This window comes from Panthera tigris, chromosome E2 (genome assembly GCF_018350195.1).
Source record: "Panthera tigris isolate Pti1 chromosome E2, P.tigris_Pti1_mat1.1, whole genome shotgun sequence".
Taxonomy (NCBI): domain Eukaryota; kingdom Metazoa; phylum Chordata; class Mammalia; order Carnivora; family Felidae; genus Panthera; species Panthera tigris.
Window position 1 is genome coordinate 27,214,275 of NC_056674.1, and position 25,247 is coordinate 27,239,521.

Consider the following 25,247-nt stretch of genomic DNA (forward strand, 5'->3'; position numbering starts at 1 on the left):
TACAGATTGGGGCCCAGGGAGGGGAGGTTCCCTGAGACAATCCATGTAACACGGTGGTTCTTGTGTAGTCTCTAAAAGCAGAATGCAAAAGCTAAAGCCCCACTCCAGTGGGTAGGCAAGAGCCCTTTGATAAGTTTTATAACTCTGTGTTTAGTTTTCTCATCAAACAAGTAGGAATAGAATAAGCATCTACCCTAAGGATGGAATGAGATAATCCACGGATTAGCCTGAACCTGGCATGTGCTATCCAATCCATGAGTGCTGCTGTGCTTCTCCTGTCTGGGCGTCCAGGTAGGAGGAGTGCCAAATTAGAACCCCAGGTGCCACCTCCACTGCCCCAGGCTTGCTCCAGATTCATCTTGAGGTTGACCAGGCACCTACCTGGCCATTTGCCAGTGGTTTTTCTTCTGTTGCTGCACAGAAGTTCAGGCAATAATGTCTTTGATTTTGGTAAATGTATTCCATCAGATGTCCTCATGCCCAAATTTATTATTCATTTTTGAGAAATAGAGAGTGAGAGAGAATGAGCTGCGGAGGGGCAGAGAGAGGGGGACAGAGGATCCGAACTGGGCTCTGAGCTGCTAATAGCAAGTCTGATGCGGGGCTCGAACTCATGAACTGTGAGATCATGACCTGAGCTGAAGTCGGGCGTTCAACTAACTGAGCCACCCAGGTGCCCCCCTTATGCCCAAATTTAAAACAAGGCTATTTATATACCCCGATAACAATATACACACAGCTTCACAAACACATCATGCACTGTATTTCTATTTTCTGTATTTATTTATTCATTCAACTAATGTGCGTTACCCACCCACTATGTGACAGGTATTTGTTGTAGGGATCAGGTATACATGAGTGAAAAAACTGGGAAGACTTCTGGCCCTCTATGGAAGATATCTGGGAAGAGATTTGATTTTGTGGCAAACATGTTCTCATTATGAATTTTACCATTATAATAGTAAAACTAAATTGTCCCCATCTCATTGGTGCACAGTTATGAGACTACAGGGTGTGTGTGTGTGTGTGTGTGTGTGTGTGTGTGTGTGAGTGCGTGTGTGAAATACTGTTAAAAAGATATTAACTGCCAACTCAGGAGTTGGGTATATTTTTCTGAATATAATTTATTGTCAAATTGGTTTCCATACAACACCCAGTGCTCATCCTAACAGGTGCCCTCCTCCATGCCCATCACCCACTTTCCCCTCTCCCCCACCCCCCATCCACCCTCAGTTTGTTCTCTGTATTTAAAAGTCTCTTATGGTTTGCCTCCCTCCCTCTGTGTTTGTAACCAGTTTTTCCCCTTCCCCTCCCCCATGGTCTTCTGTTCAGCTTCCCAAGATCCACATATGAGTGGTCATATGATATTTGTCTTTCTCTGACTGACTTATTTCACTTAGCATAATACCTTCCAGTTCCATCCACATTGCTGCAAATGGCAGGATTTCATTCTTTCTCATGGCCAAGTAGTATTCCATTGTATATATAAACCACATCTTCTTTATCCATTCATCAGTTGATGGACATTTAGGCTCTTCCCATAATTTCACTATTGCTATAAACATTGGGGTACATGTGCCCCTATGAATCAGCACTCCTGTATCTCTTGGATAAATTCCTAGCAGTGCTATTGCTGGGTTGAAGGGTAGTTCTATTTTTAATTTTTTGTGGAACCTCCACACTGTTTTCCAGAGAGGCTGCACCAGTTTGCATTCCCACCAACAGTGCAAGACGGTTCCCGTTTCTCCACATCCTCACCAGCATCTGTTGTTTCCTGATTTGTTCATTTTAGCCACTCTGACCGGTGGGTATTTTTTTGAGTGACATTAAAATTTTTTTCATTTCTATCTTGAAATTTAAATTGGAAAATCATTAACATTATAAATTTATGTTGTCATTTCCATTTTTAAATTCAAGGGACATCAAAAGCTATGAATCTGTTTGTAATTGTAAGGTGAAGGTACTTATGTTGCATTGGCACATTTTTGTCAATTGAGAGTGGTTTGCTTATTTTTAGCCTATGGAAGGTTTTAAAAATAAAATTTAATGCACCCTTTAAATATTCCTTGTTTTAAAGGTACTCCATTTTAAAACATGCCAAGAGAAGAATTTGATGTGTGTTTGAGGTCAAAAATAGGGAGCCTAAGACCATTCTCTGCTTTGGCCTGCCTCCCTCCTTTCTGAAAATGCCTGTCTGACCTTCCAGCACACTCTTGGGCTCAGGAAGTGTATGTGTGCAGCTTTTTGGAGAAGTTTCTATCTTCCCACTCTGTGACCACATGAACACTTCCTGCATGTCTTTCTCTGCTCACAACTGAGTACTCTTCTCCCCAGCCCCTTAGGGAACAGGGAAGGGAGGCCCTGACATTGTGCTTGTGTAAACATAATTGAGAGATTCCCATGTCTCTTGCACCTTCATAAATGATTTTGTGTATTATGCTGGGACAGTAGTTCTTTAAATAGAATATCCTCCCATGGAAATCGCCCACAGTGCTGAGAGTACACCTTGCAAAAGGTGAGACTAGAGTATAGGGTGCATCCTCAGCATTGCCTAAAGGCTGAAGTTAGGGCTCTCTGGAATATCGAAAACAAATTTATAGCAGTTCATTAGTGTAAGGAATCATGAAAACAGTGTGCCGCCATTACCTGTGGAGACAACAGTTACCAAGCGAGTGCAGACATGAGACTCTGAAGACAAAGCTGCTTACAAGGGCTCTCGTTCATTCTAGAGAAACCCACTTGCCTATTTTGAACCACATTTCTTTAGAGCATATGTCTCACTGTGCAACCAAAAGGGTGTTTATATCCTAGTCACTTGGCAAAAATTCTGTTGTTGCTTCTGAGAGATCCAGTTTAAGCCTGAAGCACAGAGCTGGGAAAAAGATGGTCTTTGGTCATCTGAAGAAATGACCCTAGTGCAAATTTAGACAGTTATTGTTTTTTCTTTTGTTCCCCATAATATTGTTGCTGCATGGAACTACATTTTTTAACTAGAAGAGAAGTAGAGTCCTAAATCAGTTCAGTTATTCCCACTTGTTTGAAATGAGGACATTTGTTTCTATTCAGTGAGATGAGACCAGTTGGGAACTTGCCATGATATTTCCATTGGCCACTGAATTATGTCAATTGCAACATATTTCTTCAGGTACTTGACAATTTCCAAACAATTGCTCTTAAAAAGTCTATTTGAGGTGCACCTGGGTGGCTCAGTTGGTTCAGCATCCAACTGTGGCTCAGGCCTTGATCTTGCAGCTCATGGGTTCAAGCCCTGCCTTGGGCTCTGCACTGACAGCTCAGAGCCTGGAGCCTGCTTCAGATTCTGTGTCTCCCTCTCTCTCTTTGTCCCTTCCCTGTTTGTGTGCTCTCTCTCTCTCTCTCTCTCGCTCTCTCTCAAAAAAAAAAAAAAGTATATTTGATACTCAATGGGAAGAAAGCAGGTGCAAAAGTATATTTATAGGGTGCATTTTTAGAAGATGTATTTATAGAGGGTGACTGGTATGTCAACATGTTGGTTTATTATTTTCTTTGGTTAAGATTATGGTTATTTTTACCTTCTTTACAGTTTTGGTGTTTTCCCATTCTCAGACTTATTTTAATCAGTTTTCTTTTTTTTTTCTCTTTAAAAAATTTTTTTTAATGTTTGTTTACTTTTGAGAGAGAGAGAGAGACAGAGTGCAAGTGGGGAAGGGGCAGAGAGAGAGAGGGAGACACAGAATCCCAAGCAGGCTCCAGGCTCTGAGCTGTCAGCACAGACAGCTCAGAGCCCAACGCGGGGCTCGAATTCACGGACTGTGAGATCATGACCTGAGCCAGAGTGGGACGCTCAACCGACTGAGCCACCCAGGCACCCCAATGTAGTTTTCTTAAGTGCCTAAAAGATAATTTTCCTTTAACAATATTTAAATAGATATAAGGTCCATTGGTACCATCAAGTCATTTCTCCTCTTCCTTAACCTTGCAAACCACACATGAGGACGCTCGTAGGAATGCCTCTTATGCTATGGTTTGCATTCGTCAATAAATCACTCATAATTAGAACTAGAAATCTTTTCCTGCTAAAACAAATATATCTCTTTCAAGAGTAGTTCTCTTTTGTGAACGATGTTTGACATCTTAGAAACTAGGATAGTCTTTATGTACATTGCTATAGTCAAAGCATTATTTTGTAGGGTGGGCTCAAGGTTACATGTTTAAGAAAAGCTTCAGGTTAATCCTATTAGGAAAATCATTTTATTCATAAATCTTTAACTATTGAAAAGACCATTGGGAGGCTATGCTAGTTTGTATAGCTGGATAGAATTAAGTAGCATATTTGACAATTGGCAATATGAAACAGTAGCCTACATTTGCACAGTGCTATCTATTTAAACAGCAACAAACATTTCACAGAGAAATACGTGTTCACCTCCACATGAGGCTCTTGGGTAGTTATATCAAATTTTTGGGTGACAAAATGTAGTCTGGCAGAGACTAACTGATTTGCCCAACATCATTCATCTGGCAGAGGTGGATTATTCTCTGTCCCCTAGCTCCAAAGTCCTGTCCACTTTGTCCTGCAACATTGCCCCACGGCAAGTCATTGCTGCTGACCCCAGTGATGCGGGGTAGTGTTGCCAGCTAGGAGTTAGCTCTCCTTGACTTTAAATATGAAACCTTTTTCTTCCTATTAAGCGATGAAGTTTAGTTTTTACGTTTTCAAAGATGATAAACCTTCCTCCCTTCGTGCTTCTTTTTCCTCTTTTGTTCCTAAACAGTGTTCCACATATATTACTGCTAGAAACAGATTATTGGCATTCATGTTAGGTTTTTCCATACCTTTTAATCATTTCTACAGCTGTTCACATGACAACAATTATATTTCCAATTTTAAAAAATTGTTACAAAGATGCAGAGAGAAAAGAGAAAAGCAAAGGAATAAACTACAAGCAATTATGTAAGTGATACTTCTGCGATCTGACATTTTGGGAAATGTTACTGGTACTGCAACTACTTTATATTATCCAGGTTTTAAACTTTCAGTGGACATGCCTTAAGCTTGGTCACCACCTAACAGTAGGTCATGTATTTTTCTAATTTTTCTACCATCCAAGTTTTTTAACCACAGGAAGAATGTTTACTGTGCACCAGGTTACAACATGGCACATACAAATAGATATGTACAGTTTACCAACATGTCCTTTTAAAAAACTGATATTGACACCTTTACTGAAAGTAAATTGACACTGTGCAAAGTGAGCCAGTGGCTTAAATGTGTAGATTGTACTCACTGCTCTTACCAATTGGGGACTGAACAGCATTTGATGACCTAGTGAGTTTATTTGTAAATTATTTATGTTTCCTTGTCATTTCAAGGATTTAAGTTTCCAATTTAAAAGATCTGAAAGTGTCCTCAGATCTGAAATGAGTCTCTTGTAGACAGCAGATAGATGGGTCTTGTTTTTTTTATCCGTTCTGATACCCTATGTCTTTTGATTGGAGCATTTAGTCCATTTACATTCAGTGTGGATCTTGAAAAACTTAACAGAAGACCATGGGGGAGGGGAAGGGGGGGAAAAAGTTACAGAGAGGGAGGGAGGCAAACCATAAGAGACTTTTAAGGACTGAGAACAAACTAAGGGTAGATGGGGGACGGGGGAAAGGGGAAAATGGGTGATGGGCAGGGAGGAGGACACTTGTTGGGATGAGCACTGGCTGTTGTATGGAAACCAATTTGACAATAAATTATATTTAAAAATAAGTAAAAAAATATCATTGAAAAAATAAAATAAAATTTTTTAATCTTTGTAAAATCCAGAAAAAATAAAAAATCGCATTTCATTGAGATATGTATGTTCCTTTCTCATCAGTTAACAAGAAATCCTTTATTCTGTTGCCCCCCTTTCCCTTTCCACCTTTGCACCTACCAGTGTTCTTTTTACATTTGCAAGCTGATTGGCTTGACATGTCAATGACCCCAACCAGAGAGCCTCATCTTATAAATACCAGGCTCATTTTCCCAGATGTTTCAAACAAGATAGAATATGACCTTTCTTCATGTTGTATGTTCAGATTAGTGAGTTGGGAAAGTGTCACGTGATCACTCTATTACACAGACATGGAAATCCCTCAGAGATCATGTTTTGGGGTAGAACCACCCAGACATCTAAACTTTTAACGTAATGAACTTATTAAAACTTAAAACCTGGTTAATAATGAGTTGGAGATGTGTAAGATTTTACTTAAGGTATGTTTTTGTTTTACTCTTGTTTTGCTTTCCCAAATGCATCTTATTTTCATATTATGTTAGGACCTCAGCATGATAGACTGTGCCTCAGAGAAGACCATAGGTGAGCATACTTGAAGAAAAGTTAATGTAGTCACATATGTGTATTTAGTGTATACATTTTACAAATTCTTAGCGTATAAATCTTAATATGATTTTGGCTGCCAAATTAGATTTTATTTTGTTAACCAACTCTGTAAATTAGAAATGTCCTCAGCCATTTATTCAGCAAAGTAGAGGGAAAGAAAATGGCATCAGTTTAAACTAGGACATTTAAACCAGAATGACCTGATAATGGAAAATACCTAAAACAAAGTCCTATCTCTTCCACTCAGTGTTTCCTCCCCAAATAGAAACCAGTTTATTCTTGGTAGGTTTATTCCAACAAGCACCGTGTTATAGTGAACCATGGTCTTAATATACTTTGAAAAATGGCATATCTGTTCTATAAATCAGTATACCAATTTTCGCCTCTTTACAAAATACAAAGGAGACTTTACCAACCAGAACAATGTAGAACCTGGTAATTCAAATACCATTCAAAACAGATACTTATCTAATAATTGGAACTAAATGTTAGGCCTCATGGCAGCCAGCTTAACAACTAAACAACTTTTAATAAAAAAAAAAAAGGGGTAAGCCCTTTTGTGATCTGATTTTAGCCCTCTCAACTCAGGACATTGCAGCAAGTGGTTTATTTTCAATGCTTTAAACATCCATATCATACTGTACATTAGTGGCCAGTATAAGTACCAAGTCCCATGCTAAATTCTGTACATAGTGGTGCTGTCTTGGTCACCACCACCTTGCCCTTTCTCTGGTGTTTATTTGTCAGGGACATCCCTTCCCCTTTTAGTTCATTAGTGTCCTTATGTTCATAGCACCTCCCCACCATATAATAGAAAAGAAGCTATGAGTCATTTACACTTTAGCATAAATGTACTTTCATGACTTCATCAAGGCTATTTGTGCCAACTCTTTAACTGCAGAATGAAAGACTCTGGACTGTCTCTGAGAAGAATGAGCTGGGAGTCGGTCTAGTCATCAGGACCACCGTAGACCTATTAGCGAGAGGTACGTGGACTGCATAATTGTTGCAGATCAGCACCCGAGGCAGCTTTTTCTAAGCCATGAGACTGCCAGCTCATGCTCTCTCTCTTTTCTCCTCTCTGCTTGAGCTAGATGGACTCTTGCCTTCCACTGGCTTCCCACTTTCAGGAATCCAGGGAACATCCTCCATCCTTGAAATGATCATACATTCTTTTATCTTCCTGGGGCCCATGTCATGGTGAGAGCTGCCCTCAGGAAAAGCACAGGCTTATAGCACAGCTCTTCTGCTACCTGCAGATGGCTGGTATCCAGGAAGCCTGGAAGTGATTGGTTGCATCTGTGTGTGCGTGTGTGTGTGTGTGTGTGTGTGTGTGTGTGTGTGTGTGTGTGTTTGTGTAGAGTAGGAAAGCCCTTAGAGGAAGGGAATACATCTGGCTTGCAACCCCATCACTGGAGCGCTATCTTACTTTGTGGTCCCCCAGAAGCAGATCTGGAGACAAGGATTCAGGTGCAACTGGCATGTATGCATGGTGATTCCATGAAGCATTGGTGAGAGAATAGAAAAGTGAATCAAGGAAAGGAATACCATCAAAGGGGGCATTCATAAGTCATCTGGGGCTGTGGGCAGCCCATTGGGTAACGGTGGGAGCACGTCAGCATTACTACCCCTTGCCCTGAGGGATAAGGGGTAAGGATCTTATCACAAATTCCCTTTAGTTACTGGTGACAGCCTATGGGTGGGGGTTGTTATTTCCCAAATTCCAGTGTACCACTTTGGGTCATAGAGGCTTTCTTTAGTTTCTTTGTTTCATAAGGGCAGAGATCCAGCCATTAGAGTTGGAATGCACTGAAGTGTAGCTGTGGGCAGAGCATCCATATGCTTCTCCTTCAGGCGTTTTAGGTGGTAGAAGGAGTGCAGAGAGCCTTACCTGCTTGTGACAGTCTTTAGTAAGGGTTTCAGTATCTCTGCACTTAGAATTAAATTATTCATATCTCAGAAGCCCTTCACCACTGATAGTTATAGTAGGTACAGAGGATTAACACCTAAGAAGCGGGGGTGGGGGGTGGGGAGGGGGAATGCCAAGTAGTTGGTTTGGTTGAACACAAGTAAAGACTCTTAGAATCATTGGTGTGGACTGCTTATTATTAATGTCTGATTACAGTGCTGCATAAATAATTATGCATGTCATTAAATATGTGTCTGATTAACTTTGTCGTAAAATTTATGACAAAACTAAGTTTTATTCACATGCTCAGCCTTCATAATATATTGCTTATGTAGCATGGTTATGACTTTTAAAAAAATCTCCAAGACACTGTGGGTGTGATGACTACTTTCTTATCCATGAGTCTAGTTTATCCATTCTTTTGGAATTTCCATATACATGATAATAGTCACTGACTCTGCCTTTAGTGCTGCCAGTGGCAAAGCAATCTCACTTGCCCCGTTATTATGGCTGAGAGGATCTCTCCCCTCCTAATGTGAGTTCTCTCATCACGTATTGTTGATTAATTCAGCCAACATTTATTTGGCCCCAATCATGTAACATTCATTATGCCTGATGGTGTGGATTTATATATGGATTAGAACCTGATTCTGTCCTCAAAGAGGTCATGGTCTAGTAGAGAATAATACCAACTTAGAGATGACTGTTCAGGAAGGGAGCAAAAATGAATAAAGGGCTATGCATTTTCTGCTTCTGTAGGTACACGGTAACAAAGCTGTTCTTATATTTGGTTTCTAGAAAACATCTCTAAAGCTTCTAGTCATCATTTTGTGCCTTCAGAAATGAGTAGTGTTGTAGGATAGTACTTATTACATAGCTTAGCTTTTTGTGCTGGCTGAGAATTTGATAAATGAAAGCCATTCACTGGTAAAATGTGTTTACTTTAGCCAAGTGCACAGTGGTAGCCCCTTTTTATAATCCAAGGCTAAAGATGTCATCCATCAGACCCCATGTCTATGTACTTCTTAACAATAAACCAACTAGAAGAACTTTACTATTCACAACAAAGGTAAAATACTATCAGGAATGAGGCTTAGTATCACAGGGAAAGAGTCAAATATGTTCTTGAAGTTGATAAGTTTACTTAAAAAGGATGTATCAGGAAGCCAAGCTTGCCATTGTCAGCTCTCAGAATTGCAGTTGGCAGGAGGAATCAGGGTTAGAAATGGAGCAGAGAAGGTCAACAGCAGATGGGCCAGGGAGAGAGCTAGTGTTTGTTGATCCTGTGGTCCAGTGACCTCCTAAGGGTTCTAGTGTGCGTCTGGCAGTGGACTAGATAGTGGATCTAGGTCATGCTTGTACCCTAAAGTGAGAAAGAGGCTAGTGTGGATGGAATTTAAACAGCTTACATATAGTCCTTCTAAAGAATTATATATTCCTGGGGCACCTGGGTGGCTCACTCAGTTGGGCGTCTGACTTTGGCTCAAGTCATGATCTCGCGGTTTGTGAGTTTGAGCCCCGCGTCAGGCTCTGTGCTGACGGCTCAGAGCCTGGAGTCTGCTTCATATTCTGTGTCTCCCTCTCTCTGCTCCTCTCCCACTCACTCTGTGTCTCCCTCTCTCTGCTTCTCTCTCTCTCTCTCTCTCTCTCTCTCTCTCTCTCTTTCAAAAATAAATGAAGCTTAAAAAATTTTTTTAAAGAATTATATTTTCCTAACTACCAACCTAGAACATCCCAGATGATCATGCAATTTAAGGCTATGGTATACCTGTAGCAAATAGAACAGCCCCAGGAATAACAGGGAAATCAAATGATAGCAACCAATATGGAAGCAACTCCATCCTTTCTTTGTCTGGAGCAGTGATTAGACGCAGGATCCCAGCATATAAAAATGCATGTATTAGTACATCCTTAACATAAGAGAAGATCTGGACATGCCACTTTCTCCTCCCTCCACGCCAAACCTGTACTACATGATGAGTTTCCTATATTAGTAGGAAACTTTGCTCCCCACCTACTCCTTCACACTACTACTTTGAGACCAGCTTGGGATCCTCCTTGCCTCTCTACACCCAGCAGGAAAGCAGCCCCTGCTTGTATCTCTTTAAATGTTTCTCAAGCCTCTGCCTTCTTTCTCAATCCCAATCCCTCTACTGTGGTCATAGCCCTTTGTGAGACCAAGTGGGTTTCCTGCTTTTATTCTTTCCCCTCTTCAACCCGTCTTCCAGAGTCCCTGGCATGGCTTCTCCTACTTACCTCGAGAGTATAGTTCAGACAGTTTGCAGCTGGTCCTTAGTTCATGTTCCAGCATCGTCTCCAGTGACCCTTTTCTCTGCTTCACACCAGTTACTCTGACCTCACCTTCATTCTTTGGACACACCAAACAATTTCACATCACCATTCCTTACCTGCCCAGTTCACTACTTTTCTGAAAATTTCCACAACTTCCCAGGCAGCATTAATCACTTCTGCCTTTGTACCCCAAAAGTTACGCTTTCATTAGAGTGTTTATCGTGTTGATTGACAATCTTAATTAGCTGGGCAACACCTAGCATAGAAATTGAAACAGAGTAAATGTTCAAACATGGATTTATTTTTAACTTTAGGTCCAAAAGATTCAGCTTTTTAGATCAGTCAGAGTTCTTAGTTTCAAGCAATATAAACAACTCGGACTCATTCAGGCAAGAAAGGAATGAATTGAAGGACTCACAGGCTTTCTGGAAGGTCCATAGAGACAGATACTTGGGACCCCGGTAGCAGAGCAGTACATAAAATCTCTGCAGGGAACCACGTGGCCGCTGCTGCTGGGTGCAGGTTCCACCGGACACACGACCCGCACCCGAAGTCTGACACTAGACTCAGCTGCTCCATCTGGAGATTAATGCAGCTCCCAGTTCTGCTGTTGCTCCAGCAAAAAATGGATTCTCTGCAGCCCCTGTTTGTCCCATGTCATGTCAGGAGTCAATCTGCTTGAGCCTGGATCACATATCTGAGCCTAGCGGCAAGGGAGGCTGGGAGAATAAGCCTGTGACTTCCATGGGGTTGTTGGTTTCCGTCACCCACCAAGAGCCATGAGGTAGAGAAATCCCCAGACAGCTCAGATGCCAGGAAGGGGGGTGGGCTGAAGGAAAGTAGAAAAAGAATGACAAGTGTCTACTAGAACTTTCTTTTAGGACACCAAGGACCTGGTTAAGAGCTTCCTTTGACAGCATAGTCTGAGTCTTAGCAGGAAAAAAAAACAAAAACAAAAAAAACGGCATGCTCAAGATGGGTGATTAGAGGAAAATTGAGTAAAGGGGGTATTTACAAAGGATGGGCAAGGTATAGGGAAGCCACAAGGGACAGTGCAGTATTCTAGAACTAATAACAAGAGCCGTTACCATCCTAGGCCTAAAGAGGCAAGGGGAAGGAGTAGTGACTAGATGAGAGAGAAGGATGGAGAGAGAGACTGAGAGAGTGAGAGATAGCGTCACCTGATGGGAGCCTACACCATCCAAAAGAGACACAGCCAGCCCTGGGCAACCCCTCAGGAAGAGAACAAGAGTTGTAAATGGTCCTGACTCTTCCCCTTCCTTTCCTATGAACACCTGCTGAGGCTCCCATTGGCCCCAGTTGGATGCCAGAGCATGGAGAGCCCATTTGGGCTGTTCACACTTGTCAGTCTGGTGGAACACAGTGCATGTTGGAGAAGGACAGAAGTGGATTTGGAGGGACAAATAGGAGATATGCGGCACACGAGGTTTAATCAATATGTCACCAACATTTTTCTTTTCGTTTTATTCAATATCTCCTTTGGGGATGTCACTTTGCATTTTTAGTACCCCAGTCTACAAGATAGATGATCTTAAAGTGTCCTTCTCATATTGAGCTTAACAAGATTCTGTTTTCCCCTTGTTGTTTAGAATGCTCTATTGTATGGTTCAACAATCTGTACCATTAAAGGTTAGCAGATATGCCAACTAGTCCGTTTTGTTGTGTGTGTTTTTTTTTTTTCCTTCACAGACTTGGGGAAAAAGAGTGGGACATGTGACCCACACACACAGATCAAGATTCTCCCTTTCCAGATTTTCATACAGATATACTATGTATATATTTTCCCAGCACATGAGATTCCCTGCTGTTCATCTCTGCTTCTGCCTCATTAATAGCTAGTCCTCTAAAGAATTGTCATTAAAATGAGCCCCTGGCATTACCAGCAGTAGTAAGCCCCTGCAAGAATTCGTGCAACATAACCCCCAATCCTTTCAAAGCATATGGTAACTTGTGCAAAAACAACCAGTTGTTGGCTATTTACTCTGGAAAAGAACACGGTGGGGAAACTGTCATCATTGTTTTCAAGTATATTATAGGTTCCTTTGCAGAATATGGAAATCAATGGTTTTTCATACTCTTGGAAACCTCAGCAAGGGGAATTGAGGTACATCATGAGATATATAGGTAACAGAAGAATATTCATTTTTTACTTTTAAAAAACTACATTAAGTGAATTCTATTTGTAAAGCTTTTTTATTTGAGAGAGAGAGAGCGCACACGCGCACATGAGTGGGGGGAGGGGCAGAAAGTGTGAATCCCAAATGGTCTCTGCACTGACTCCAGGCTCAATCCCACGAACCTTGAGATCATGACCTGAGCCAAAATCAAAGTCAGATGCTTAACCAACTGAGCCAGCCAGGGACCCCCTGAATTCTTATTTTTAAAATGCAGATGATAGAGAAATACACAGAGCAAAGAGCAGAAGTCACCCTCTGTCTGTGTTCACTTCCTTCCCCATCCCTTGTCCCCTCCCGCCCCCTACCAACATTGACAATATGGCAGAAAAAGGAAGACTATTTCATAACCACAATATTACAAGCTATGTCTCCATGGGTTGTTGAGGATGGGATCTTGAAACAGTGTTTCCTGTGCGCACATCACGCTGCATCATACTTTATGAGAACAAAACCCACTTGCAAAGCTCCAAACCTGAGTTGTGTCCATGGCAGCCACTTGTGTGGGGTTCCTGAGCTCCTTCCAACCATTTACTTATTTTAAGTGATAATTGTACCTTTCTGATTTGCCACATTCCTACCAAAATAGGGATTTGCTTCATTATTTTCAAAAGAAGTTTGGGTGAAGGACTCTACCAATAATGAATATTTTACATTTCTAGGTATGATTTTTGGCATTTGTAGGAATCAAATGCCAAGAGCATTTGCTTGCCAACAGCTGGACCTGTATGCTTTTGTTAAAAAGATATTTGCAATGCATATGGTTTATATGTGCTACAACTGCAAGAATTACATGTTTTCAGTATTACACTGAACACAGAGTTCACACATGAATTGTAGGGAAGTGTTAAAGGATTTTGAAAGCTGCTCCTGAGCCTACAGGAGGCCCTTCTCTTCTTTGGACTTGTAGGTCATGTGGAGTCAGTATCTTTTATTGCTTCTCCTACCTACTGATCTGATCCCAAGCACTATAAATGGGCTGGTGCTTAGGTGCTGGGCTCATCTTAGCAGATTCTAAGTTCCTAGAGGACAAGAAAGTTATTCTAGGCTGACACAAACAATGACTTCCTTGACCCTTCCCTTCCATAGCCCTCTTACAAGATCCTTAACCTCTCATTTATTTACAACCATGGTAAAATACCCATGCAGGGTGAATATGAATGCCCACATGGGTGGCTGTCTCCTTCATCACCCATAGCCTATTCACCACCTATAAAACCTGAGATTTTACATCCTAAAAGCATCTCTGAAATCCATCCATTTCTTTATATCTTCATGACCACATCTCTATCCAGCCACCGTTATTGTGCTTCTAGATCATTACAGTCGTCTTCAGCTGGCTTCCACTCATCTGTTCTGAAGCCCTTTCATCAGTTCTCCACGGGGCAGAAAGAGTCGTATTTTAAAAATGCTCATACCCCTCCCTACTTAAAATTCTTCAATAGCTTCCTATTTGCCACTCAAAAGGAACCACACTCTTCACCACAGCCTGCCCCCACCTGCCTCTCCAGCCTCACCTCACTCACACTCTCCCTTATCTCTGACCTCCAGTCCCAACTGGCATTTCCATCCCTCCATGCTCTCCCCTGCCCATGAGCCTTTGCACATACTGAGCCTCTGCTTGGAAGGCTGCTCCAGTCCCCTTCACCCAGTAAAATCTCTTCGTCATTCAGAGCTCAGTGAAATTGACATGTCCTGAGTGAAGACTTCACTGTGGCCCCTTGGATGTGGATCACTTTGCCATGTGTCTCTCCTTAGGAGTTACCACAGTTGGTAATTAAACAGTTATTTGTGTGATCCTTTGCTTAATGTCTGTCTTCTCCACTAGACCATAAAGTCCGTGCGGCCAGCTACCCTGTCCGTGTTTATTCATCATTGCAACCCAACACTACATCAAGCATATTATAAACTCATCATAAATATTTATTTAAAAAAGAAAAAAGGAAGGAAAGAAAGAAAGGAGGAAACAGAAAGAAGAAACAGTAAGAAAAGAAGGAAGGAAGGTGAAAGATTGTTGAAAGCCAGTCTGGGCTGCTTCCTGGGAAAATTATTCGGAGACTTCCACATTTACTACCTATAATGGCTTTTTTGCTGTTACTATGTTACTGTGGAGTTTGATAAAAATCGTCTTCTTTTCATTCTTTTCTTTCGGGCTCCACGTCGTGTATAATAGTGAACCTTTGTCATGCAGATCCTCTTACTCAGCCTGCCTCAAATATCCAACTGGCTGCTGGATACATCAGCCTGGTTTCCCACCAGCCAAGATGTGCACTAATTGCATGTGCAATTCAGAACTGAGGTATGCAGGGTTTAACTCATTGTACCTCCACCCCTGTCCCCAGAAAGCCCCAGTCCTCTTTCTGAGTGTGTGACCTAGGCTCCTTGCTCACACTCAATCTCCTGATTTGTCTGGCACATGCCTCGCACACCTTCCCACTCCACTCTCTAGTCCTATTTTCTCTCAGCCTGGAAGGTTACAGTAGCCTCTTCCCTGGCCTCTCAGTTGCAAAATTCCGGCCCTCCAGCCCATCTTCCTCTGCATTGCCCCCAGAGTTCTCTCTTGAACATGCAAATCTTACATGTTACTTCCTGTAGAGAATGTCTCTGTGACTGGCTGTCACCCTTGGGTTAACAGGAAAACGTAACCTGGCATTCAAGGCCTTTTGTCACTCAGCGCTTGTCATCCCTCATCCCCAGGTTTATGCCTCCTTGCTTCTTGTCTGCAGTCACTGATGGGGCTGATGGACCCCCTTGCCCTTTTGCACCTGCTGTTCCAGTGGCCTGGAATGTCCTCCCCCATCTTGTCTGGCAAACTTCTCCTCACCATTAAATTCCACATTTGTCAACCCTGCGGTGAAGCCCCAGCCAAACATGGAAACAGTCACTCTCTCTACACTTGCTTTGTACAATGGAGCATGAAGTTGGCTTAGAGACAGCTGAGATGGACCAGCCAAGAGGTGGTGGTGGTGGAAAGTAAGGCAGTAGCTGGGGAATGGAATGAAGAAGGTCTCGGATATACTCCCAGTGTAGGGTTTTTGGGACCTGCTGACAGATTGGATGTGGGGAAGAGAAGGTGGGAAGATTCCAGGAGGCCGTAGCCTCTAATCAGAGGAAGCAGCTACAACAGCAGAAAGAAAATTACAAGGAAAAATACTCACATGCTGATCACCCAAGTTGAATACATTTTAACTCTTACCCCAGTCTCATTTTTACTCCCTTCTATCTCCATCCCCTACATCCTCCCCACTTCCCACCCCTACACACATGGATTAGTTTGAAGTAAACCCAGACATTTTATAATTTCCTCTGGAAATTATTCTAGCCTGGGTCTCTAAAACATTATCACTCCTAAAAAAGTTAAGAGGAAAAGAATACAACAAAAAAATTAATGTCATTACATCCTCAGATATACATTTAGTGTTTACATTTTCCTGATTGTCTTTTTTTAAGTAGGTGGTTTTTCTCTTTCCTTTTCTTTTCTTTTCTTTCCTTTTCTTTCTTTCTCTCTCTCTTCCTTTCTTTCTTTCTTTCTTTCTTTCTTTCTTTCTTTCTTTCTTTCTTTCTTTCTTTCTTTCAATTTATTTATTTTGAGAGAGAGGGAGAGAGAGAATGGGGGAATGGCAGAGAAAGAAGGAGAGACTCCCAAGCAGGGTCCATACTGTCAGGCTGTTGGAGAGCTCAAACAAACTCATGAACTTTGAGATCATGACCTGAGCGAAAATCAACAGTCAGATGCTTAACCTATTGAGCCACGCGCCCCGCCCCCCCCCCCCCCCCCCCGTTTTATTTCTTACTACCATTGGTTTATTTGAATCGGAATCTAAGTTGACCCAGGCACTGAATGCATTTGCTATGTCTCTTTAATCCCCATCATCCCTTTTGTTATGTTTCAGTTTGGTGGCTTTTGCATTGTTGCTGAAGAAACCTGGATGTTTGTTCAATAGTGTTAGGATTCCCCTGATTGCATCCCGATGACGTTGTCCATATTGTCTGTCTCCTCTATTTTTGTGAATTGACTTTATCAGATACAGGAGTGATGTTGCTGTTGCCTTTGGGAGGGGTTGGGCAGCAAGACCATTTCCTAGGTGTTGTTTTATATCTGCATCAGGAAGTTCGAAATGTCTTATAATCTCTGTTTTTGCGATGTTAACAGCCATCGACAGTTATTGCTTATGTCCATTCATTCATTAGAACTACAAAAATGGCAACATTATAATTCTATTATTGCCTTATTTATTAACTGAAATGTTCTCCAAAGAGAAAATCCCTCTCTTCACACATTTGGCTGCCTTGGGGCATAGTTCATACAGGAGAGGTAGGATAAGTGCGTTTCTTCTTCCCTTTACATACTGGTTGTCAAAATCACGAGTTATTTCTCTTGCATCTTCCAAAGGTAACCAATGAACGTTTGTGTTGGTTACTATTGTTTTATTGTTAATATTAGTAAGAGCTTATATGTTAAATATGTTTCGTGTGTCAAAGTTATTGTATTTATTGATATTTAAATTGTTCTGTCTTTGTCCAATGGAAACCTAGTCAAGTTGGCTCTGGAGTTCTCTTGACATGGCCCTAATTCTCTTTGATAGTTTCTTTGCTTTCCAGTATGTTCCAGGCTTATCTTGTACATATCCTGCCCCAGATCTGGAAGCAGCCATTTCTCTTGGGTTCCTTTCAGAGGGGAATGTTGTTTGGATATCACAAAATCTGGATAGTAAGTGGATAGAAGCTTCTGGATAGAAGCTCGTTGCTTCTGGGCTGGTTCCTGTTTAGAGTGGACAAAGGCAGAAAATGTGTGGGGTTTGTAAAAATAATGGGGCACCTGGGCAGCTCAGTCAGTTAAGTGTCCGACTTTGGCTTAGGTCATGATCTCACAGTCCGTGAGTTTGAGCCCCACGTTGGGCTCTGTGCTGACAGCTCGGAGCCTGGAGCTTGCTTCAGATTCTGTGTCTCCCTCTCTCAACCCTCTCCCCATTCATGCTCTGTCTCTCCCTGTCTCAAAAATAAATAAACATTTAAAAATTTTTAAAATAAAATGATTACTCCATTCTGATATATCCAATTCAAATTCAGGGCAACAGTTTTTACTTTGTGGATCTTATATCCATGAAGTGACTCCCTTCTCTCCTGCCAAAAATCCCTAGTTCTGAATAACCCAGAGTAATTATTAATTTGCTACATCCCACACTACACACAATCAGCCTCAGAGTAATTATACAAAAACTACAATCAACAATATGATTAATGAAAACAGCCAAGCTTTTTTTTTTTTTCCTCTCTCTGTCTTTAGAGTATATCCTACCAGGGACATAAATTACTGTGTTTTAGAGTCCCTTAGAATTGTCCCTACCTGTGTGGCTTACCCACCAGCTATATTTGTAGTTAGCTTACTTGTTTTGTATATTTTTAATAATTCATTTTAAAATTTTATTTTATAATTATAAAAATATTTACATGGCTGCAAAATCAAATTTACAAAGTCTGGCTTCCTTGTACTCTCTTCCCCCTCTCTCCCTATAAATAACCATTTAAAAATACGATTTAGGGGCACCTGGGTAGCTCAGTCGGTTAAGTGTCCGACTTTGGCTCAGGTCATGATCTCACAGTTCGAGAGATCAAGCCCCGTGTCGGGCTCTGTGCTGACAGCTCAGAGCCTGCAGCCTGCTTCGGATTCTGTGTCTCCCTCTCTCTCTCTGCGCCTCCCCCACTCATGCTCTGTCCCTCTCTCTCAAAAAATAAATAAACATTAAAATAAATAAATAAATAAATAAATAAATAAATAAATAAATAAATAAAAATAAAAAATAAAAATACAATTTATCCTTTCAGTTTTTCAGTGTGAGGAAATGTCTGCATATTTGTGTTTATCCTCTTTTTCGGAGGCAGGAGCCTACAATAAGCACTTTTCTCCCCACCCTACCCCCACGTCGTTTGCACTCATTGTCTCCTGGCAGTTACCTCATGGTAACAAATACAAATCTTGGGTTTGGGCTTGTGATTCAAATGATCAAATAAAGACAGCACGTAAGTTTTATACAGACGGCAGCAGGTTCTCACTGCTCTCTCACACATGCCACATGTAATCTGTCAGAATATAATTTCAAACTCCAAAATCGGGCCTCTTCCCACAACCTCCACTGCTTCGACCATGGCCCAAAGACCATCACCTGCTGCAGAGATTTTTGCAGTGACCTGTTCACCTTGTTTCCACTTCCACCCTCCACCCCTATGGTCTATTCTCAATACAGTTGCCACCATGAGCCTTTAAAACATAAGTCACTGCTCTGCTCAGAACCATCTGGAAGATCCCATCTTGGTCTAATCCAATCAGGCCTCTACACACTCACTTGCTCACCCTCCTCATCACCCATCTCTCTGAGCTCTCTTTTACCCCTTTCCTTCTCACTCCACTCCAGCCTCTGCTGTGCTTCTGCCTCAGGGCCCTTGCACTGGTTGGCACCTCTGCCTGGCATGCTCTTTCCTAATATCTGCAGTGCCCATTCTCTCACCTCCTTCAGGCAGTTGCTCAAATGGCATCTTCTCAGTGAGCCCTACCATCCCCCCTTAAAAATTGTAACCTGACCCCTCCCCAGCTTCAGATTTCCTGTGGTTCCTCTATTTCTTCCATAGTACTTTTTTTTTTTTACCTTCTATCATGCTATATAATTTCTTATATCATGCTTATTGCTTGTGTTCTCCACAAGAAATATAAGTTCTACTAGGGTAGGGACCCTTATCTGTTTTGTTCACTGATATAGCCCAGTGCCTAAAACAGTGCCAGACATACAACATGAACTCAATAAAAATAAATGTTTGTTAAGCAAATGAATGAATGAATGAAAATTTTCTGAATTTCAGCAGAAAGTTTTATCAAACTATGACCCAATGTTAGGAAAGCATTCAGAGCTACACCGACTATCAGGCCCACAGGTGAACAAGGATCGTCTCCTGCTGACTAGAACATTGCTTCTTCCTCAGCCATGTCCTGGTGCTCTGGGTCTCTAATGAGACCCATGTGGCACTGTGATACCATCAGTCAGACAGCTGAAAGATAGTAATAAGAGCTTCTTATTTATATGATGTTTATTATGTTAATATAAGCTCTACATACATTAAGTCATTTAATCCTGACAGCAATCCAGTGAACAGAGTGTTAGGATTTTCCTCATTTTATAGGTGAGGCCAGAGGCAAATATAGATTAAGAAATTTTCTTATGGCTGGGTAGTTCCTAAGTAGTGGAGTTGGGACCAGGATCCAAGGAGTTTGTCTCTGGAACCCATAGCGGTCCAGTATGGTACCCTCTAGCCACCTGTGGCTATTGAGCATTTGGAATGTGGCCAGTGTTACTGAGGAACTGAATTTTTTATTTTATTTACTTTTAATTAACTTAAATTTAAATAAGAACATGTCATTACTATACTGGACAGCTCAGCTGTAAACATCTATACAATAGTGCATCTTAGTTTTGACTGGAAGAATGACAAAGAGCTACTTAACAACTTGTTGCAATTGTTATCTAAATCCAAAGGTGCAACATCTTTGTGGGATTCCAAAAGATGCTGCAACCCATGAGTTCGTTTTCCAAACAGTGTCTTCCATTACTTGTGAGACATATGCCTCTCTGATCTTAAAACTCTCTCAAACAAGCAAACAAAAACAAAAATAAAAACAAAAAAACAAAAAAAACAAAAAAAACACCAAACACATTATTTTCCTTTTTGTTGAAAAAAAATGGAAGATCAAAGTGTTCTGATCCTAATTTGCCCGGATTGAAGAGCCCAAGTTTGTAAGATAAAAATAAAGAAAAGCTAATGGCAAGAGGTAGAGTGTGACACTGCAGGTTGCACTGCAAATTACAAGTTACATTTCTATTGAGTTTAAATGATAATATTTTTTATTTTGGAAAATTGAGAAAATGAACTTTTTAAATTTATTTTTTAATGTTTATTTATTTTTGAAAGACAGAGACAGAGCACGAGCAGGGGAGAGGCAGAGAGAGAGGGAGACATAGAATCTGAAGCAGGCTCCAGGCCCTGAGCTGTCAGCACAGAACCCAACATGGGGCTCAAACCCACGAACCGCAAGATCATGACCTGAGCTGAGGTCAGACGCTTAGCCGACTGAGCCACCCAGGTGCCCCTGAACTTTAAAAAAAAAAAAAAAAAAGGAGAAGAGAGAACACATATATCCACCATCTGGAGTTAATTACTGACATATTTGATTCAGTCTTTTTTTTAATGTATATAGTATTTTTTAAATTGTATAAGTAATAAGAGTTTCTCCCTTTAGAAAAAATAAAAAACACCTTATTGAGTTAAATCTCCCTTCACATGTCCCTCCAACCACAGTCGTCTTACCTTACTCCCCAAAAGTGAAACTAATCTGAACTTGGTGTATATCTTTCCAGTAATTTATATAGTCTTACATATATATACATATATAGTATACATATGTGTGTACATACACGTGTGTGTGTGTACACAGTTGAGCCTTGAACAACACAGTCTGGAAACTGTATGGATCCACTTATACACAATTTTAAAAAAATAAATACAGTACAGTACTATAAATGTATTTTCCTTATGACCTTCTTAATAACATTTCTATAGCTTTCTTTATTGTAAGAATACAGTATATATGACGTATGCATATAATGATACACATAACATACAAAATAAGTGTTAATTGGCTATTTATGTCACTGAGAAGGCTTCTGGTCAACAGCAGGCTATTAGCAGTTAAGGTCTGGGGGGAGTGAAAAGTTCTATGTGGATTTTTGACTCTGGGGTTTGGCATCCCTAACCCCTATATTGTTCAAGGATCAACTAACTTTATGTGTATATATATATATATATATATATATATATGTGTGTGTGTGTGTGTGTGTGTGTGTGTGTGTTTATATATGTATATATATATATATATGCAAATTCTTGGAAATAACGTATTTTTTGTGTGGAGTTTTTGACATTTATATCAACAATATCACACTATATCTTGTCCAGCAGCTTTTTTCACTTATTATGGTTTTTGAGCTTTGTGCATTTTTGTTACATTTAAATCTAGATTAGCATCCCTAACTGTGATACCCTGTGAACATACCACAGTTTAGTTATCCGTTTCCTTGCTGATGGATGTTTAAGTTATGTCCACTTTATTTCAAATAATACTGCAGTAACCATACCTCTAGTGCACCTGTGTGAGTGTTTCTCTGGGACAGACAACTCTAAGATCACAGAATTTGCTCATTTTCCCTTTTACTGTGCACTACTACAACACCTCCAAATTGTACGATTTATAATCCCACCAGTAGTGATAACAGCCTTTCTTTTCCTACACTTAAACCAGCCTTCTGATATAGGCCAACTCAAAAATTTTGCCCATCTAAAGTAGGTAGCTTATTGTGGTTTCAAAATGTGTTCCCCTAATTGCTAGTGAGGTTCTACATCCTTCCGTGTTTATTGGCCACTCAGATTTCCTTTCCTGTGAAATTCTTGAATATATCATTTATGCTTTTTTCTATTGAGTTGTTTATCTCATTGGTTTATAGGAGTTCTTTATAACTTCGATTCATTTTTTGTTTAGCAGATATGTTGCAAGTATTTACTCCTCATTTATAACCTGTCTTTTATCCTTTTTATGATTTCGTCTGTCATCCAAAAGTTTTAATTAAGTCTTAGACTCTACTGGTGGCTTCTAACAGGTTTCTCTTCTTGAGCTGATTACAGGTCTTACCAAGTCTTCACGTGTAAAGTTCTACGAAAAGAGACAAAAACTGATGTGTATGACTTGGTGATTTATTAGCTGAGTGCCATGTTGGAGAGAAAAATGTTATCCTGTGCATATTTATAGCATTTTCCTTAAGAAACAGAGTTCATTTTTATGTTGTTTTGAATGTTGTGTTGTTGTGGTAATGATTTTTTTGATATCTAATAATAAAATGTTGACAGTGGTAAAATCCTTGTAATAGATTTTATGGTGAGAATTGATTTTGCCTTTTATTGTATACTCTTGGAAAGTGTTTATTCAGAGCTCCTTTTTTCTAGTTATTGGATCTGCTATCTATAATTATGCTGCAAATTGTTTCAGACATTTAAAAATTATTTTAAATAACATCTCCTTTTAGGCAGAAATTGTAGCAGATTGGAGGCAGTCCACCAGCTTTGAATCCCAGTAACCTTAGGCAAGCTACTTTCATTCTTTGTTTCTCAGTTTCCTCATCTGTAAAACGGGGTAATAATAGTACCAGTCATGGGACTTGTGTGAAGGATAAACGTCATCACACATCAGAAGTTCCCAGAGCAGTGGGTGGCACAGGGAAGGCACGCTACAGATGCCTGCTGTCACTGTTTCTCAGATCTTTCAAGGTTCTTATAAATGAGGAAACACGTTGTAGATTTAGTGCTCTCTGAAAATTGTATTCAAGCTGAAGAGCAGCTAATTAGAGAAATCCTCTAATTGTCATGTGATGTGCCATTAGTGATATCAGAAAGTCTACAAATACAAAAAATGCTGACAACACTGATTAACCCAGAACTCTTCCGTAGATTCTCTATGACACCCTTTCAGCCCCCCAAGCTCAGTGCTTGTCTACTCCAAACACGTAAAATTAATAATTTAAAAACCAAAACACAAAAGATATAACCTTGAACCACATCCCCAAAAGTGTGGCCCTTCACAAGCGTAATTGTACAATTGTCTGGTGTAAATATTTGTTCACTTCTCCCTCCCCCACTAGTCTGTAAGCTCCATGAAAGCCAAGGCAATATAGATGCCAAATTGTGTATCAGTTGAACCCACTCATTGACGTGTATTTAGAATCAGCTTGGTGAACCCTGTGTTCTGCCCACAGTCCCTGGGTGGCTGGATGCCTGGTTAGTCATGTGGACTCTCGTCCACCAGCTTACCATAGAGCACTAGGTGAGGAGTGACCAGAGCTGAGTTTGAGTCCTGGCCCCCCACTAACTGACCAATAATTGACATAACCTCCCTACACTTCAGTTTCTTCAATTATAAAGGATATTGCTATCGTTACAGATGGAGTGAAATTAACATGTAAAGTGATATAAAAATGTAGGACTTTTAAATGGTCAAAGTGAAATTTCACCAGAAATTCCTTTGATGACAATCACGGGATATTAAAATGAAGATTGATGTGTACACAGGACAGGATATGAACTCGAATTACTTTATGTTTGCAGTCTATACTCTCTCCTTACCTGGGTAAATCATTCTGAGACAAGCTCACCATCTCCATTCAAGAATGATGCAAACCTGTAATGTTTTCAGAAGTGTTTTCTGAGCATTGGCAGCTTAACTAAAAGCGTCCTCTCTATTTTTCTTCTCGCTGTTGCATATAGGATAACTGCTCTCACCTGTTAACCCCCTAGCAGAAAATCCGCCTGCCACACAATAGCTTTGCAAACACAGCGTGGCACTCTGTGTGCTGCATAAAGAAGTCAGTGAGCAGGGCGTGGGGTCAGCCTGCTGTTGGGGGCAGGCTGTTTTGGTTGGCACGTCCTTTTTGTGAAGGATGTAGTCATTGTTCTGCAGTCGGTGTCAGGCGGCACACCATCTATTTACTCGCTATCCTTGAACTAACGGGGTATTCCCCCCACCCCCTGGCCATAAACGGGTTGGTGTGAGAGAAGCTTCTCCTGCTGAGGGACTCACTTCTGCACTAAGTCCTCTTTGTTAATCTTCTGCAAAATAAGGCAGTTTTCTGTTGAAGAGAAAGCAATCATTAATTTTTCATAAGAGCAGCAAAAGTTGTGAATAGCAGAGGACCTCTTAAATAAAGAGCTTAGAGGTTCCAAAGAGAGAAGAATAACAAAGCCCAGGGGGGCAGGGAAAGTATATTCTTTCTTATACTATTTATCATTCCCTCCACCCCTTCATGCCCCGTTAAGAAGGAAGAAGCCATTTATGCAAACTAACATTTCTTCAAATCTCATGAACCTTCATTTTAATCTTTATCAGTGCCTTTTTAAATGAATAATACAGTGACCTTCAGTTTTGTCCTGTATTATGTGAGGTTGATTCATAAAGACTGCTTTAGTTTTTTAAATTAAGGCAGAAGCTGTATGTATTCTACTCAATTCTAGCATTAGCGTTATCCCAAGTGTGGCATTTATGTTCTTTCGCTTCTTTGGTATAAATAAATATCAAAGTAGGAAGACCAGTGTGAACTCTACAAGGAATAATAAACTAAAATAATATGGCATTGATTTTGTTCTGGGTGTCTAAATGCGTTTTTATGATTGTGTATGTTTATAGCTCCTTTGCACGAGTGACATGAATTCCGGGCAATTAAAAAGGACATGAATTTCAAGACACTTAGGAAGAGGCTCTGCTTTCTAATAGCTCTGCATGTGACCAAGTGTAGTTCCTGAGAAAAGCACTGCAGATTGGAAACCTCCACCTTAGGAGACGGTGGAGTTATTGCCATTTTCTATTGTTTTACAATATTATTGCAAGGAAACCACATTAGGGGACTTGATTTT

At 40.6% G+C, this 25,247-nt stretch overlaps 1 long non-coding RNA gene across 2 annotated transcripts; it reads left to right on the top strand.

Annotated features, from left to right (window-relative positions):
- The first annotated feature begins 1,763 nt into the window (after nucleotides 1-1,763).
- Nucleotides 1,764-25,247, top strand: LOC122234302. 2 transcript variants are annotated; one of them, XR_006212067.1, is made up of 4 exons: nucleotides 4,481-5,052; nucleotides 6,287-6,326; nucleotides 7,252-7,336; nucleotides 25,021-25,247. It is a non-coding gene; the product is annotated as an uncharacterized LOC122234302 (long non-coding RNA). The 2 variants fall into 2 exon arrangements; XR_006212068.1 differs by lacking the exons at nucleotides 4,481-5,052; nucleotides 6,287-6,326 and adding an exon at nucleotides 1,764-1,804.